The sequence below is a fragment of the Parus major genome, chromosome 5 (assembly GCF_001522545.3).
Source record: "Parus major isolate Abel chromosome 5, Parus_major1.1, whole genome shotgun sequence".
Taxonomy (NCBI): domain Eukaryota; kingdom Metazoa; phylum Chordata; class Aves; order Passeriformes; family Paridae; genus Parus; species Parus major.
This window is the reverse complement of record NC_031774.1, coordinates 16,934,989-16,953,633: the sequence shown is the minus strand read 5'-3', so window position 1 is coordinate 16,953,633 and position 18,645 is coordinate 16,934,989. Positions and strand designations below refer to the sequence as shown.

Here is an 18,645-nt window from a genome sequence, read left to right as displayed (position 1 = left end):
TCCCCCTTTTCTTGTAACTAAGTTCCTTATGGGAACTAGTCTCTTACTGTTTTTCATTTTATAGCATAACGCATTACAACAAGCAAGCTAAAACACACATAGCAATTATTGTGCTGACAGTTATAAGCAGATGTTTTAAGCAAGTCCAGCTGGGTTACCAAGAAGTAAGTTTGGTCTAGATATCTTCAGATCCCCAGGAGGTGTCGTCTGGAGCTGTGTGTTGTAAAATTTGAGTTTGTTTCCAAATTTCCTGGGTATCTGTAGACATTCTGCCACATTGATTGCAAAACAAGACTTGAGCATCTTGGGTTTTTTGATTACCTGAGGAGATTTGGCCCTTTTAGTTCTGGCATAATGTATCTGTGATTCTATTCTGCCCAGTGTCAATGCAGTTGAAGTTGTCAGTGGGAGTTTGAAAGGTCCCCTCCACTTTGACTGGAGCAGATAGGTTCCCCAGTCTTTTAAGAAGACCCAGTCTCCTGGCTGGAACTCGTGCGCTGGTGCATCCAATCCCGTCAGTCTGGAGATCACCACTGCTCGCTGTAAATCCCATGAAGTTTTATGAAGAGAAATGGGGCAATTATTGAAGCTGACCCCTCGTTAGAGGTCTGTGTCTCCTCTGACGTGTGGTACGTGGTAGAGTTGACCATACAGCAACTCATAGGGGCTTATTTTGCTGGTGTCCCACAGTTGAATTCTGATTCGTAGTACAGCAACATGTAAGGCTCAGACTCCTGTCCTGGAGGTTTTCTGGCATATTTTACCCAATTGCAATTTATATAATTCATTCAGTCTAGTTTGCCACTAGCTTGTGGCCTATGAAGGAGTATGAAGATCCCAAGCTATTCCTTCCTAGGCTTTCTTAACCTATTGTACCTATACCTATTGTATTGTATCACTTCTGCATTAAAGTGGGAACTAATGACGTTCCCAAAGGTACCTCAGATCTAGTTATTATTTCATTCAACAGTATTTTAGTCACTTCCCTAGCCTGATTGGTGCAACAAGGAATGGTGTCTGGCCACCCAGAAAAGTTGTCCACCAGAACTAGGAGGTGTTAACAATCTCCTTTTCTGGGTAATTGAATGAAATTAATCAGCCAATATTCACCTGTAACATTTCTGGATTTCATTGCTCCTAGCACTTCTTTATTAGTTGTGTTAGAGCTGTTTCTTTTATAAACTCTAAATTGTTGTATACTTGATTGTACAATCTGAGCTGTTTAAAACCCAATTACGGATTTTTGTAAATGTTTCGAAAGTTTTCCAGTACTCTAATGAGTGGCTTTATGTTCACAATCCACAATTTCACGCAAGATTGGTTCTGGGGCTATTATTTGCCTGGTTGGAGTAACTGCCAAGCCTTGTGGATCAAATTTTGCTTCTATGGTTTCAATTAATTGACAGTCCCTAGCACTATACTCTGATTTTTCTGCTGGGAGAGGTATCTCTGGGAGGGGTATTAAAGATTCGTTTTCTAAAGTGCCTTTTTCTGCAGCCTCTTTGGGAGCCTTATTGGCTAAATGATTCCCCAGCTCCAGTTTGGTCTTACCTGCTTGGTGTGCACTGCAGTGCATAATAATAAAACTTCTGCTGGCTTCTGGATACTTTCGAGCAAATCCAAGGTTTGTTTTCCATTTTTGATCAATGTGCCCTGAGATGTCGAAAGTTCTCTTTCTTTCCAGATGGCTCTGTGTGCATGCACCACTCCAAAATTTTTGTATTTTGAATCAGTCCACATATTAACTCATTTTCCTGTGCTCAGTTCCAAAGCTCGAGTGAGTGCAATTACACACTGGAAGGAGTGCCCCTGATTCAATTACCTCATGGTGTGTAGTCACTGGATATCCAGACAGTAATTTTCTTTGGACAAAGCTGCTCCCATCAGTAAACAGTTCTCAATCAGGACTTGCCAAGGGTCTGTCTCCTCAGTTGGGTCTGCTGGAATACACTTCGTCTATAGTTGTAAGCAAACAAAGCAAAACATAGTCGTGCTCTGTTGTTCCTTCTACCTGTTGAGCAGATAAGAACACAGAGGGTTAATGATAGAAGTCGTTTCAATTGTCACATTGTCTCTCTCCAGCGACACTACCTGGTACTTCAGCATCTGGCTGGGAGAGAGCCAGTAGCCCCCTTTTTGCTCGAGTACCGACTGCACCATGTGTGGTGCAAAAAAATGACAATCCCAAATGACAATCCCAAAGTCAGTTTTCAAGCTTCCTGGATCAAAGAACAGTAGCTGCTGCTGCCCTCAGACAAGCAGACACCCTTGGCTGACATTTAATTGCTTTGAAAAGTAGCCCACAGCCCTCCTGTGCTCCCCAAGGAACTGCGACAGCACTCACAGTGCTGTGTAATGTCTTGCATAGGTAAAATAGTTCTAACAGGCACGTGGGTCTGGGAGCCCCAAAGCAGGGCCTGCATAAGGGCTTGCTTGAGCTGTAAACAGGCAGCCCATGAATCATCATTGCAGGCTATAAAGTCCTTCTGAGCTGTCTTCAAGAGCTTACATAGTGGCTTTACTAACAGCTCGCATTGCTAATCCACAGGAGACACCATCCCACCATCCCAAGAAATGTAAGTACTTACCGTTCGTGGCAGTGGGTGTTGGTAAATTGCTTTATTTTCTTTCCTGTTCCAGCCTCCTTTGTCCTTGGAGAGTTCTGAGTCCCAAGTGGGTTACTGTGGTCTGGAGTATTTCTGCTTTGTCTTTGGATTCTCTATATCCAGTTAGTCCCAGAAAAGTCTGCAAGGCCACAGTCTAATCCCAGCATTGCTGTTTAGTTTCAGTGGCTATCAGAATGTCACCTCCATACTGTAACAAGACTCCAACAGGGTTCTGATTTTTCCATTCCTCCACTTCTTTTGCCCATTGATTTCCAAATACGATGGGGCTATTTTTAAACCCCCGTGGGAGAACCATCCAAGTCAGTTGGCTTCTCCCTCTGTTTGGATTTTCCCATTGAAAAGCAAATAGCTCTTGAGTCTCAGTACTCAAAGGGATGCAGAAAAAGGCATCTTTCAAATCTAATACTGTAAACCATTTCAGTTTTTCACTCAAGGTTGCTAGTAAGGTGTAAGGATTTCCGGCTACTGGGTGAACATTTTCTACTGTCTTTTTTATGGCTCTAAGGTCCTGTACCAGCTGGTAAGCCTTTTCTTCAGTTTGCATTCTTAACTGGCAATATAGGGGTATTAAATTTGGATTCACATTCCTTCAATAGGCCATATTTTATAAATTTTTCCACAAGGGGTTATAACCCCTTATGACTTTCTATTTTCAAAGGGTATTGCTTTTGCCTTACCAGTCCTGCTGTAGGTTTCAATTTAATTCTTACAGGCTCTGCTCTTTTGGATCACCCAGGCACCTCTCCAGCCCAGACTGTCAGGATCACTGCATCCTCAAGTGATACTGGAAAATGTATCACGTCCAGTTTCAGAGACTGTAATTCAAAAATAGAGGCTTCCACATAATTAGGTTCTGGAATAATAACCAGTATTTTGTCATTTTAAAATTTGATTTCAGCATTCAGTTTTTCCAAAAATTCTCTCTCAAGGAGAGGCTTTGGCAAATTGGGTAGATGCAAAAACTGGTGAGTCATCCACTGTTTTCCTAATTTAAAGCAAATGGCTGAGTTTTGCGATTCCCTGTTGCACCAATGATTGTTAGAGACAAACTCAAGTTTCCTCTTGCTGTAAATATAAGTTACTAGCTCCTGTATCCACTAAAAATCCTACCTCCTCATTTACCTCCTCGTTCCCCAGCTTAGCTGTAAGCAGAGGTTTTGCCAGGGAAGAATCCTCCAGTCTGGCTCAGTTATTGTTGATGACAGCCACAGGCTGTCTACATCCTAGTCCCCTTCCTTTCCCTGGGGGCACCATTCCCCTAGAAATTCCTTCATTAGCTCCAACTACTTTTTGTTTAGTTATTTCTTGCTGGTTTTCTCTGTTCTGAAAAACTCCCCAAGTAGCATCTAACAGCTTCCCTAAATCATGCTGGTCTTGTTCCTGAGCCTGTTGTAATTTCCTTCTGATATCATCTGAGGGTTGCCCCACAAATATGGGGGCTAATTGAGTTTTTCCTTCCTCTGTTTCAGGATCAATATTAGTATATTTTCGAGCAGTTTCTTTCAGGCAATTTAAAAATGCACTGGGGGATTCCTTACCATCCTGCTTAATTTCAAGTAATTTTGACATATCGATAGCTTTTGGTATGGCATTTCTAATTCCATATAGTATCCATTGTTGATATCTATTTAATCTCTCTCTAAACATGGGCACAGTGGGGTCCCACTTGGGATCCACAGTGGGAAAATTAATGTCCAGTGTACCTGACAAGTTACCTGTCAAAATCTGCTCTTCCACAAACCTCCTACTGGTTATAACAACCATCTCTCTTTCTGTACTGTCAAACAACATTTCTAACATAGCATCTATATCCTTCCAGTCTGGATCGTGAAGTTTTATCAGCATTTCAAATGCTTTTGCCATTTTGTCTGGGTCATCTCGGTAGGTGCCAGCCATCAACTCCCAATTATTAAGGTCTGTTCTTGAAAATGGAACTTCTTCTGTAATTGGACCCTCCATAACAGCTGCCTGATGGAAGGCAGCTGCTCTCACATCTCTCTGTTTAGCAATAGTAGTCTCTGCAGCCAGACTAAAACCCTCTGTTCCTTGATACATCCTCTCTGTTTCTTCTGCCTTCTCCTCTGCTCCTCGAGACATCCTCCCTGTCCTCTCTATCTTCTCTTCTAGACCTGCTAAATCCACCTCTTTGCATGCCAGTTCTCTCCTAGTATCAGTCTCAGCAGCCTGGTTTTCTGATCCCCCATGCAGCCTGCAGTTAGGACTGAACATAGCATCTAAATCATCCTTCATACTGGGGAGATGTTTAGAACAGGTTTGTCCTATGCTGCACATAGAACAGCAATGTTTTAACCATTTTCCTTGATTGTCCTTTTCAAGAGCCAGCACAAAAGGGTCTGAGGGGACTGGATTCAAGCCACAATCTTTCTGCCATTCAGGATGATTCCGTAAAGTGAAAAACATATCAGCATACATAACCTCATCCCATTTCTGTTCCTGTCTTAAAAACAACATTAACTTTAACAGTGTATTGTAATTCAGGGTTCCATTTTGTGGCCACTTTTCTCCAGAGTCTAGTTGGTACAATGGCCACCGCTGATTACAGCACTTAATCAAATTCTCCCTGGTTGCTGGTCCCCCAGGGGGGCCTCCAATCTTTTTCCAATGTTGCAAAAGGCAACCGAGTGGGGATTTTTTCAGAATTCCCCTTTTGGATTGCCCACTGCCCATCGCTGAATAGCAGACCAAAAATGATACAAATGCAAATACAAAGCAACTATGGATTGGTAAAACCAAGGCAAATAGTGAATTCTGGAATATCAAATAACCCACCCAATGCTCTGGAAAAGCAACACGTATTTTATGGGCAGGATTCCCAAAAGAATGCCTTATTATCACATAGGATCTTCTTACCTGTGTCCCAGACTGGTCCGGGGATCTGTGGTCTTCTCCAGGAAAGTCCCGGTGCTGGCGTGAAGATCCAGAGATCCCTCGGATCCACGGGAGATCAGGCAGAGTGTTCCACTGGGAGTTGCCAAACGTGATACCGAAATCGGCCAGACAGAAACTTTCTAACACAGTTTGGAGTATTAGAAAGCAGGCATTCCTCCCTGCAGCGCTGGTCACTCGGAGCCTCGAGTGCGCCGGGCGTCGGGCAAGCAGAGCTTTTATCCTACACGCTGATTACACATTCATTAACTCTCCCCCTTACTTGATGTGTAGGGGTTACTTTATTTTACATAGTCACACCCTTTATCACAGGTCCTTAGGTGGTTCTTTGGGGCCTGTCTTCAATGTCTGGTGTCCTTTGTAGGGGGCTTTCCTCGACCCCCACTTTTGAGTAACTGCAGTATCATTGTTTTGCATAACTTCTACTGTGTCAGCCTTGCAGAGCTGAGCGGGCATCCTGATTGTGCTTTGCATGACTTTTGTTTCATTGACCTTATCTACTTCTCCAAGGCTACCTTGTTCCCTTTATTTGATAGGAGTAAACTGTTGTTCTATTCTGCTGCCCTTATCTTTTTGATATCTGTTGCTGGAATGAGTATTTGAAAGAGTGTCAGAGAGAAGAAAAATGGAGGAAGTAACTCTGGTACTGGCAAGCAAGGCCTGCGAGGCAGTCAGGAATTGTGGTGGGGTCCAGAAAGGGCTGACACGAAACATTTGTATACAGGACAGGTTGACAAGAATGTTGAAGCTGAAATAGAATCCAAACAACTTTGTCTTGCTGTTCAGTTTCTTTTTTTTTATTTTTATTTGAGGAGACAAGATTTTCTAAATATTATATTGTGAATAAATATTATTGAGGACATGCCATATCTTTCCTCACTTTCTCTTACAGTAAGGAACAGAACCCCAATCTGGGCTAGCTTCTGGGTTAGAAAGTGGCTCAGAACAAATTTTGTGTACTGCTCTCCTTAGATGTTTATATGCTTCTTTGTCTGTCCAGATCTTTGTCTAACCTTCTGTATATTCCACCTAGGACAGAGTCACAAGCCCTGGTTATGTCGGAAAATCACATCACCTCTCTTGAGCTCCAGCTTTTCTTTTGCTTTGGCACCTACTTTTCAATTCAGTTTTATTAGAGTCTTTTTTTTTTCTCTGCTTTGAAGGACAGGAGGTTGAAATCTCCGTGAAAGAATGGGCCTCCTTGGAGTCCCTTGGCTGTTAACCAGCACCAGATCTTGACTGGTTCCACACAGGATTGGCATCTCAACCATGGTTTGAAATTGTTATCCAGAAATTTTCCTTCACTGCAAGCCACAGTCAGTAGTTTTTATTGCTACTGAATATTATTTTCATCCCTGGCAGACTTAGACTTAGCTTTTGCAAATAGCACTAGAGTGCTGATGCTTGTGATGCAAATTTCTGTAGCTGAGAAGGCCACCTGATGGTAAAGGTTTCTGCTTCTTTCTTCAGTCAAATGGCTTTGAGGAATTTCTTAGAGGAACTTAGTTGGAATATTGTATTGGGTACCTTTTTGCTTTTGAGGTTCCAACAGCTAGATTTAAATGCTGTAGAACATATGTAGAAAACCCAGGAAATGAGAAACAAAAACCTGCCAATAAAAAGCACTTCTGCATTTTTATACTGTCATTATATCTTAAACCCCAGCTCTTCTGGTCTGATTCCTGTGTACAGCTCTCCTGTACAGGGAAAAAAAACCTCTGCTCTGACTACCCTTCCATTTTGTGCTCCTGAGCCTCTGGTGGTACCAACAAGTCACTTCTGTAAGCATCCAGGTTTTACTAGCAGCCTTTTTAGCCTGCAGTGGAAAGTGTCCCACCTGGTCCCCTTCAGCCTAAGGAAGGATGAGTGCAGTGCCTTGCCCTGAGGAGCTGTGAACGTAAAGGGTAGAAAATGTACTTTCCTGAGTTCCCTTAGGGCTGTACAGAGAACCCTGGAGGGATAAAGGCAGCTGAGAAGAAATGAATGTTGGTAAATGGTATTAAAAGCTAGCAGACAGGGAGACATATGATTGCAAGATACATAGGGCTGTTAAGTGAGGGAGACTGTGAACCCAATTTATGCCAGTGGCATGAGGAATGAAACAAGAAAGGTGGCACTCAGTAGGCTCCCTTGGCTCCTCATAAATTTTGAATTGTCTGCCTTTCCTTTTTTTAATATCCTGTAAAATGAAAAGCCAGGGTCATTAGAAGATGTGCTGGTGAAGGTGATGTGGGAGAAGAAATTTCTGTATTCTGGCCTTCATTTCTCTGATTGTCAATGATTTGTTAGTCAATTATCTGGCAATTGGATATATCTGTAGTTCGTTAAAGTGTAGATTATGTTTTTCAATTTATCTTGCCTGCATCTTTAGAACCACAGTTGCCATGACAATATTTTGGGTTCATTCCAATGAAGAAAAGGATTTTAATTTTTCAGCACCCTCTGAGCAGAATGGCACTTAAACTTCATATATTTCTATAATTTTAGTGGGAATGTAAAGAAGTTGCTGTTTAAAACAAACATCTGGGGGCCTGATAATTCCTGGAAATAACTTTAATTAAGGGGAAGAGGAGAAACAGAAGGAAAGGCAGCCCTTTGGTATTGGACTAGGACTTTTTTGTGTGGTGCAAAATGACCAAGTGCTCCCAGAGAGCAAAGAGTGCTAATGAGAAATTACCAGTGAGCTGTGAGCAATTGCTCTGCAGAGCAAGACTCATGAATTGGTCTGTTAAACTTTGTCAGTCCCTTCTCATTTCATCCTCAGCTGACTTGCAGCCCTCTAAAAAATGAGGTCTAGGCATATTTGCCATAGATTTTTCAAGTCGCTTGGGAGGGCCATAGCAGCTCTGCATGTTGTGTGCTGTGATCCATCCTTGTGGGAGGGTGCTAGGAGCATCAGCATCACATGTGGATTTCTTCTGCTTGTAAATAGGTTAAGGCTGTGTCTTGTGATCTGGTTGTAAGTTCTCTAGAGGTCAGCAGAGGATTTTGATAATTATCTTGGCCTTTCCATGAGATCCTTCACATCTGAAGTATGGGGGTTTTTTTGACCAATCCAATGTGATCCCTAAGAGTGGCCATTCTCTTTGGTGGCAATCCGAATTCCAGTTGGATGAAGTCTCAGCTTTTCATTGTCGTCTCTGTTCTTCACATGAGGTAACCTCTGTTTTTCAGGAGGATGTTTTTAAACTGTGTCTGTCTTCATAAACTTTCCAGGCATAGTTGGCTTTACAAGCTGGGAAAAAGGTATATTTAAAGGCATTATTTTAATAATTCCCAGACAAAATTTATTAACTTCAGTGAAGTGTCCTTAGGCAAGTACCTGAAGTGTCTTATATTCAAGAAAGACACACAGGTCAGCCTTCTTCCTCCTGTCTTTTGTGGATGCCATCCAGATGTGTACTTGTTAAAATGCTGTATGTGTACTTGGCTCTCAGTGAAGTGGGGTTGTCACCCTGTCCCCTACAATGTACGTATCAGTAGCAGTCACATATTGATACTGCTGGGAGTGGTGGGGAATAATGTACTGATTGATTTCTGAACCAGTTAAACTCATTTAGTGGAAGGGAGGGTGTTTCAAAGCTGGATATGTCAACCTTCTGAGTGTCATTTCTCTGGCATCACAACTTTTTGAAAACAAAAGCTATGTACTGTCTAGAGAGTTTTTTGTTGAACTTCTAATAACTTTGTGATCAGGTGCCGTGCAGGTAATTGGTCTGTGTGCAACCCAGAATGTTTCAACAGGAGCATGTACATGACCACCAGTTTGTTCTAATTAAATAATTGCTTTGATTAAGCTGAATGTAATTAATGCAAATTAGATAATAGAGAAAGCTAAGTGAGCAATTTAACTGCTGTGGGTTTGTTGCAGAATTTTCAATGATTTATTTTGTGGCAAAGAAGAAAGCATTGGAGAATATTGCTACTGAACAGCTCCAATGAAAAGGGATCATCTTGCAGTTTGCATGGCTGCATGTTAGACTTGTGCTGAAAGCTTTTTATACTTTTTTAAGGTGGTATGACAGGGTATAGTTAGAGCTGGGAGGGAGGAGGCTTTTTCTTTTTTTTTCTTACTTCCTATTCCTATTTTTCTCTTTTTCCTATTTTTCTCTTTTTCTTTTTCTTTTTTTCTTTTTCTTTTTTCTCTTTTTCTTTCTCTTTTTTTTTTTTCTTTTTCCTTTTTTCTCTCCCTCAAGGAGTTTTAAGGCTTAGAAAACTTGAATATGCTGACAAGGTTGTGTCATTGCCTGAAGTGGCCCAGCAGTGTCATGGCCCAAAGGGCAGTGATCCAGTGCTTGGAGATGAGGCAGATCTAAGGTCAGGCTGGGCTGTTGCAGTTCAGGTCAGGGAGGCAGAGGGCCAGGCAGAAGTTTGGGTGAACAAGGCAAGGCCCAAAGGTTTGAGCTTCATTGCAGCTCCATAGCAAATAAATGAGTTATTCCTGAGATATGTGAGAATGTCTTCTCACTTACCAGGGCTTTGGTTGTTATTGGCAGGGTTTTTTCCCCCCTTATTCTTTTTTTAAAATTTTATTCTAAGCACCTGAAATGCCAGCCTGAAATCAGAAAAACTTTATGAAAGCCAGGGAAATGACAAAACCTTTATTTGAATTTACCACAGTGTTTGTTAGTGCTCTGTCTTTGCAGGAAATAATGTGTTCATCTCTGGCATGGTACTGGAACAGCATTGGAAAATGTGCATTCAACCATGGGTTGAATTTTTCTGTGTTTTAAATGTTTCTGTCTAGTCCCAGAGCAAAGAAAGCCCAACTCAAACAGGCATAGCTGGGACAGGATGAAGTCTTGATCACCAATCATGCTGAACAGAGCCCAGCCAAAAAGGTGTCCCCAGGCACAAGCAGAAAGCATCAGAACTCTTCCATTTCAGTGCCTTGTATGTGAGGAATTCCCTGAAAACTGCTGCCAGCAGCAGTGCTGGATACTGGGAGACTGACAGTCAGTGGATTCCTGGTAATTTTGTCCTTGCCACTGCTGCTGTTAGGGATGAACCACAATAGTTTGGTTGTCAGTGGAAGCTAGAGAAGAGGGCAGGTGTGATGCTACACCAATTTCCTCCTTGTTCTCACCAGTATAACTGTCCCTGCTTTCAGAGGTCTGAAGTCACAGGCTGGAGTATAGAATTTACCTTCTTTGTCCTGTTATTTTAAATATCTTCTAAGAATCAGATAAGATCAAAGCCCCTCAAGTGTGCTTTAGATAAACAGCTTGCTCTTTGTAAGCAAAAGCAAAAGATTGAATTGCCTTGACATTTTATAATCTTTCTGATTTCACATGTTGAAGTTGAAATGCATTGCAAAAGACCCTTGTCATTTTTCTGAAGTCTGCTGGATCTCTGAGGATAGGATCCCCACTTCCATGTAGTCTGATTTCTGTATCTGGTCCTGCAACCTTCAGAATCCTGATGTAAGGTTTTGTTTTCCTCAGGACTGTGCTGGCTTCTGGACAGTTTAGGCATGCTTGCTGCTAAATTATATCCAATGAGAAGATATTAGAAGATAAAATATGGGTTTATTCTCTGGAATACCTTAGCTACATGAGTTGCTCGAGGGTGAAACTGGGTGACTTCTCATCTATCAGTACTGTCCTGTTCTCCATGGTACTGATCTCTGTTTGAGCTGCTGGAATTTATTATTTGGGGAATGAGCTTTCCCAGCCTTGGCTCTAATCTTATTTACTTGTGAACAATCTGTATACAGCATTGACACAAAAAATTTCTGTGCCAGGCTAATATGCAGTGCAAGGGATAACATATTTAGATGTCTGTGTTGGATTTGGGAGGCTGTGAAACTCATCATTCCTGCCTTTTCTTATCAAACAGTTGACTGCAGCATTCTGCTACCATGCAGCCTGTCAGGAGGAGAGGTATTTCTGTCAAGGGAAAGAAAGAAAATTCAGTCCTTTTCTCTTTCTGCTCTGTTGGTTCAGAAGATGCAGAGCAGAGAAATGTGATCCCTGAGGATTTCTGCAAATAGTGAGATGAGGATATATAGACAAGGCAAAAATCAGCTACAGGATGCCATGCATTGAGAAATTCCAGATTCAATTGACTTTTTATACCCTAGCCTTTAAACTGCCTTTTGGTAGAAGGCATTATAGATGATGCTGTGTTAAGGCAGCCGACAACACCATCAGGGCACTTCCATGGCCACAGCAGGGGTGAGGTGGGGTGTTGTCAATGAGCCATCAAATTCTTATGCCAAAATTACTCTTTAAATAATCACTTTTTCCACACAAATGTCAGAATTAGTGATTCTTTATTGGTGGTAGAGCATTTTGTCAATCATTTCTCCCTTAAAATGAAAACAATGCATTTAATAATGCTGAAAAGAAATGTTTCACAAAGGACTGGAAAATATACTGATTTTGAGTCCTGGTGAAAACAGAGCTTTCAGCGTGCTGCTATTTTTGAAAAAAAATGTTTTCTGACCAGGCTTCTTTTGGTAAGGAGTCTCACACATTAGGGAAGATGAGGAGGTAATGACTGTCTGTCTGCTGTGTCAGATGTGTCTGTGTGTGTGATGTGCTCCTTGCTGCTTAAAAACTTATTCTCAGGTGAGACCTACCTGTGAAGATTATGCTCATTAGAGCTTCTCTCCAGCTGCAAAGGCAAGGAATGTGGTTCACATGGCTGGTATTCAGGTATACTCTAATCTGCATTTGGAGACTTCCCCACTCCTTCCTGGCTGTCCTCAGCCGCTGACTCAGACCTGCTCTTAATCCCAAATTTCAGTCAAGGCTGAACCTTGTGTACCAAGGCAGGGAGGTCTTGAGTTATAGATGTTTTCCCTGCCAGGACACAGACTGCCCTGTTTGTAGCACTTAGGACATGATGAAAATATACTTTATTTAATCTAATCTGTTTAACATTGGCCATATTGCCAGTGCCCTTCAGATTTCTGGTTTGTGTTTGTGATACTTTTTTTCTTCCAACTGAAAACTGAGCTACTTGTGGAGTAGCTCAGCTGGAGTGGCTGCAGAAGAGCAAGGAATTGTTCTTTGTATGAGGCTTTTAAAGTAATTATTTATGATGTTAAGATGATTGGATATGTTTCAGTGTCAGCACTGGCTGTGCATTTTTAAGAATGCTGTTGAAACTTTCATACAAAAAATACACTATATATGTTCCTAGGATATTATTTTATTTGATTAAAGAAAGTTTTGGATGCAGTGCTGTTGAATAAACTTTCATTTAATCTTTCAGAACATCTATAGCACTTCCCTCCTTCCAGGACAGGCAGAATTTAAACAAACACCAAGCAAAGAAGGGGACAGAAACATTTTTTTGATGTTGCATCCCCTTAACTGGGACTAGTTAGGCTGGATGCATAATCACAAGCTCAGAAGCTTAAGTTTTTTGTTGAAGAGAGCTTCTGTGGCAGGAGTTTGAAAAATCTCAGTGTGATTCATGTGAAGTAAACATGAAGTTGCACTGGCCTTGAGCTTGTTCTGTGCAATAATGTGAGTTAACCTCAGTGAACAATCAGCAGCTGCAGTCTTGGGCTAGCAGAGCTTCCGGATTATGACTACAAAGTGACCTCAGGTTTTTTATGCTTTGAAAGTTAAATGAAAAAGTTGAAAGAAAAACTTTGTGGTCAATGTTTTGATGGGGTCAGTATGGTTTTAGACACTTTTAACAAAATGGATGCTGGAATTCCTTGTTACCTAGTTTTCTGGCAGATGTGAAAAAAATATGTTCATAAAAGAAAAAGATTAATGAAAAGGGAAGAAAGCTATTTTAGATTTTAATAATTATTTCTATTCTATTAATTTTATAATTAATTAAGATTTAGTTTTTAGTAATGTTGCCTATAGATGTGTTTCATTAGGTGAGCAGCAGAGCTTCTCTGCTTCAGGCAAAAGTTCAGAATTTATTTCTGGGCTATGTGCCTGGTCAGTTGTATCTTTATACATAGATCACTGTGCTAAAATATGGAAGGATTTACTGCAAAAGAGTTAAAGTTGTGGTGATCTTTAAAAGAGTTCACTAGGTCAAGCAAATTCTCTCTCTAAGATTGAAAATCAAGCTAGATCAAATGATACAGAAGACATACAAGCAGTTTCTTGGCTTGGAAACAAAGCAGAAACATTGTAGAAACAATTCCTCAACCTTTAAGTTTACTCAAATTTTCGTTGGTTTTGTTGCTTCTGCCATTTGAAACTGGAACAAATATTCTCTTCTTTCTAATAAGCTGGAAACAAAAATAGACACATTTGTCCTGATGAGGTCCTTTTCACTGCATATCACTCTCCCAAGATGATCCCCATGCATGCCTCACTTCTGTGAAGTTCTCTCTTAAAAAGCTGCTGGGGAATAGACTTTGGATGCATTTTCCCAGTTGTGAATAACCTGTTCCTGTGGTATGGATGCAATTTGGATAAAAGGGAAACACTGAGGGAGAGCAGATTTTGTACCTTGCATGGCACTTCAGGCTCCGTGCCTGACACACTAATGCTGTTCTAGGCAGCAGAAGTGTTCAGAAGTGGGTAAGGACACATTGATGCAATCAGTAGTTCATAGTCTCCTTTCCCATATAGAATCACTTACTTCCTGAAAGATCTTCTAGTGCTGTACTTGAATTGTTTAATTTATGCAATAGATTTTTTTTTTCTTTCTCGGTACGTCTCCTGTACTGAGTGTGTGCTTAAATGGGAAGGAATAGCCTTATTTCTTCTGACTGTCTAATCTAATTAATCTGTTTCATTTATTCAGTAATTAGACCATGCAGGTCTTTTTTTCACTCATGAAGTAGAAGACAGGAGTGCTGAACACCTGTGTTTGTTCCTGTGGAGTCTGTCTGGTTGAATAAAGGGCATCCTACAGTGTCATCCTCTTCACTTGAAACAGGTGTTTGAAGTTCACCTTTTTGAATGACTTTGAACCAAAGGCAGGGAAAGCCTACTGGGAAAAGAAGCATCAAACGCCTTGTAGGCCTTTTGAAAGAGTTAGATCTCCCTCTGATCTCACTGCTTTCAGTCAGGCTATTAGGTCTTTAAGCATCTCATCTTGGAGGATTAATCTGTACTCTTAATTGTCCATTCCTGATGGTTTCTGTCACTCCAAGTATACTAATTCTGCCTTAACAACTATGGAAATCAATGCATTGGTATAAAAACACTTGTTATTCTGTTTATAACATTCTTCACCTAAAAGTCTTCCCTTCAAAGCTTTTCAGCCAGTCCATAACTGGGGTGATAGGGGATGAGGAGCATGAGTAGAGCCATAGCACTTGGTAAATCATTTCTCCTCAAGTTCTCTGGGTTCCTGGAGTGAGGGAAATGTCACCATGTCACCTTTTTCCTGAAACCTGCTGGTAGCACACTGTCAGAGTGTTGATTCCCAGGCACTTTGCATTAGAAGAGGAACTAACATCTGCACTTGCCAAGTGTCCTGTGGGCTCTAGGAGACTTCATGTGCAGTTGGGAAGCCGTGCACATTTATGTGTGAGTCTTATCATGATTGAAGTGAAGAGCCACAAAGATGAGTAATGGAGAAGGGCTGAGATGAGAGAGCTGGGAGTCTTCAGGTTTTAGAGGAGAAGACTCAGGGGGAATCTTACCAATATCTATAAACAGCTGAAGGGAAGGTGCAAAGAAGATTGGAGAGAGGCTCTTTTTAGTGGTGCCCAGTGACAAGAACAGAAGCGTAGACTGAAACAGAGGAAATTCTGTCTGAACATCAGGAAAATACTCTTGCTGTGAGGGTGATTGAGCACTGGCACGGGCCACCCAGAGAGGCTGTGCAGCCTTGTGGTTGGAAATCTTTGAAAGTTGTCTGATACGATTCTGGGCAACGGGCTCTCAATGCCTCTGCTTGAACCAGATAGTTGGATTAGATATCCTCCAGGGCTCCCTTCCCACCTCAACCAGCCAGAGATTCTGTGAAGTTAAGTTTTATTACAGGGCATCACGTGGACATTGACCTTATTTGAGATGGAGGTTTGAATTTCCATCTGCCTTGTCTCATCCAGTGCTATGTGCAGTTACTTCATTCTTTTGTACAGTATGGTCCCACTAATGACACCTTTTGCTGTTCTACCGATGGTCCTCTTTTTTTTTTTTTTTTTTTTTTAATTTAATAAGTATAATAAAGTCTTTTCAATTTCTGTATGCATGAGATTTTGGAGAGACCTCTGCTTTCTTAAAAAGCTATAAATAAAAAATTAGTGTTTGTGGTTATTCAAAAAAAGATCAGAAGTATAACTTTCATTAAAAGTCAAAATAGTATGTAAGACAGAGATTCTAATGCTCTGTGTTTCATAAAAAATTTTGATTCCAGAAAGCTGATTTTTAATTTTACTTTTCAGTTTCTTGTATTTTCTGTTTTTCAACTAACTTCCCCCATCCCAGTAGTGGACTTATACATTATATATTCTGGATGTGTAGAATTTATTTACATGCCTTTTTTGAGTCTCAAGTCCATGAAGTGCTCCTATCTGTTCCAGTGTTTAATGGAATTCAGATTATGCAAAGAAGCTGATAATGCTTCCCTGTTCTAACAAAGTGCTGGAACGTGGGCCTAAGTGGAAACATGCTGTGTGTGATGTTCAGAAGTGCCCCTGGGAGAAAGGAGCTTAAATCCCATTGGGAGTGAAGAACATGATCCCACCAGCTTTAGGATGCTATGTCTCCCCCTTGCTCTGCTCCTGCTGCCATTGGTGGCTGTTGTCATTCTGATGACTTAAGGAGCCAAACTGTGGGTTTCGTGCACCATCCCTTTACACTCACACCTTGCCAGCTTTTTCTCTATTAGGTTTCAGTCTAGTGGTTTTAGCATAGTTAGTGGGGAGGTGTCTCTTTTGTCCTTCCCAAAGACATGGTTTAAAAGAGTTCTTTTCCTTGTGTTTTGTAAAAGACATGTAACTTCTGACACACGGGCTCTTGTTCTGCAGGTCCCCTGTCTGCTGGTTGCAGAGAGGCCACCGTGTCAACTGGGATCACATCAAGTGCTCTGAGCTCCCATTCCTCATCATCAGGTACGTGAATAGTTGTGATCAATTTATTGATTTGAAATAACCTTCTGAGTAGATAATTACATTTCAACTGTAGGCCTCTGTGAGTGGCTTTTTAGAGAGCAGAAATGACCATCTGCAGATAGTACAGTTAATATAATGGATCAGACTGGTACCAGGAGATGTTGCTTACTGCTGCTGTGGATTGTGTTTCCTGGTTTCCCCTGGGATTTGGTGGTTTGGAAAGACATTGTACTGGGCCCTTTGCATGAGGGGACTGAAATGGGAATTGAATTATTAGCCCAGGATCTTCTGTTTTTATTTACTGGCAAACTAACTTCTTATCATGTGGCTTTTGTTTTACCTCAATACTAAACACAACTGTATTCTTTCATACTCAGATCACAGTTTCTTTTTTTTTTTTTTTTTTAATGGCAAATGCTGATATGAGAATTCACTGTTTAAGAAAAGAAAATAAAAATAATAAATAAAAACCTGTGTACCAAAGTCATGCATGAAATCTGTCAATCTTCATTCTTACCTCCAAATACACGTTTTTTTTCACAGCCCGTGTATTTTGAACAGGAAGAAAACCAGGTCCAGTCCTTGAAATTATACTATAAAAACAGTGAAGGTGTAGAAGAACACACTGTAGGAAGGAAAGGACAGATAAACAGATTAAAAAAAGAAGTGCTGCAGCACCTGGCAGAGTTGCTGTACCTATATAGTTGATCACCCAGCAACAAATGGCTGAGAGACTGAGATATATTTGGGATAATCTCACAGTGCACAGTTCCTGAAGTAGGCAGAAAGGAAGATGATGATGCATTGGTGTTTATGTTCAGTCCTTTCTAAAGCCCTGTAGGGAAAAATATTTCTGAATCTTCTGGAAGACTAAAGCTAGAAATAAAATACTGTAATAACTTCCAAGTGGATATAGCTGAAGTGGTGAAGCTTTTCAATAGAGGCTCAGTCTTTCCCCTTTATTTTATTTAAATATTTCCTATTCTGATTTCCTTTAAACAGTTACAGGGGACACAGTGACCAGTCCCAACATGAGGAAAGTCAGATTTTGTTGGAAATCTGGAAAGAAAAATAATTTATGGCTTGCAGTTTAAGAGAAAATGCAGGTGATATCAAATAGCAAGTACTCACTGCAAGCTGCTAGAGACACTCAGAGAAACAATCACCGTTACATGGTGTCCCTTTTCACTGGGAATTTCAGGTGATTATTTAAGTCCATGTAGGTTTGTGGACTTCTGCAGCACATGTAAATTGAGGATTTTATCAAGGTCCATCGTGTGAAGTGGAACTGAAGTCCACTGATGTTAACCGGTATCAACTTTTGACTTGGTTAACCTCACACCCTGAAAGGGTGGTGTTTCTTAGGGATTTTTACATTCCTTGATTTTCACTAATCCTTCTCCTCCTGCTCTGACACCTCTGGGTTTTGAATTGCTTTGGTTTTATGGTGTTTGGGGTCTGTTTGTTTCTTTATTTTGGCTGTGTGGGTTCCCCCCCTTTAATGTATTTGATTTTGATGTGTATCTTTGAATCTATGACTTCCATATTTATTAGTGGAAATAAGATCTGTTCTAGATTATTAACCTTACCCTGTGACAGTCAAATTGAATGAATAAAATCTCAGTGATTTATGCTAGGAAATAACTCTTTTTGTTATTTTTTTCTCCCTTCTGTGAAAGGAGAAAAAAAATTTTGTCTGTGAAAACTATGTTGTTACACAAGCCCCTCAGAAGGCCTATTCTGCCCATGTAGGTTTTGCAATTAAATGGAGCAGGTAGTGTAGTTGTTGGTAGTGTGGCCATAGTTTGCCCACTAATATAGTCTTTAATTGGATTAAGGTTTTTGGTTTATTTACTGAATTAATGTGTCAAAACTGGAATGACTTTGCTTTCAACTCTCAAACTGAATTACAGGTTTAGGCCAAGGAGATGCAGCAAACATAAACCTTCAGCAGTTGGACTGGCCCAATTTTATGCATTGTTAGTGATTTTGATGGTTTTGTATTGTTATATATTTAACTCAGCAGAGCTTCCAGGCAAGGTTTGAAGAAGACTGTGAGGCTTCTTTGTTTTCTTTGTTACTGTAAGTATTCACACAGGATGACTGTGTGATTTGGAG

The 18,645-nt window shown here is 40.8% G+C and overlaps 1 protein-coding gene across 3 annotated transcripts in view; it reads left to right on the top strand.

Moving 5' to 3' along the window:
• Positions 1-18,645, top strand: part of TSPAN4 (tetraspanin 4) — a 423,214-nt gene that overhangs the window by 132,462 nt on the left and 272,107 nt on the right. For all 3 annotated transcript variants that reach the window (XM_015631555.3, XM_015631554.3, XM_015631557.3), the window contains one exon: positions 16,444-16,527. The gene's annotated coding sequence lies outside the window, so the exon portion shown is untranslated. The remainder of the gene's footprint in view (positions 1-16,443; positions 16,528-18,645) is intronic.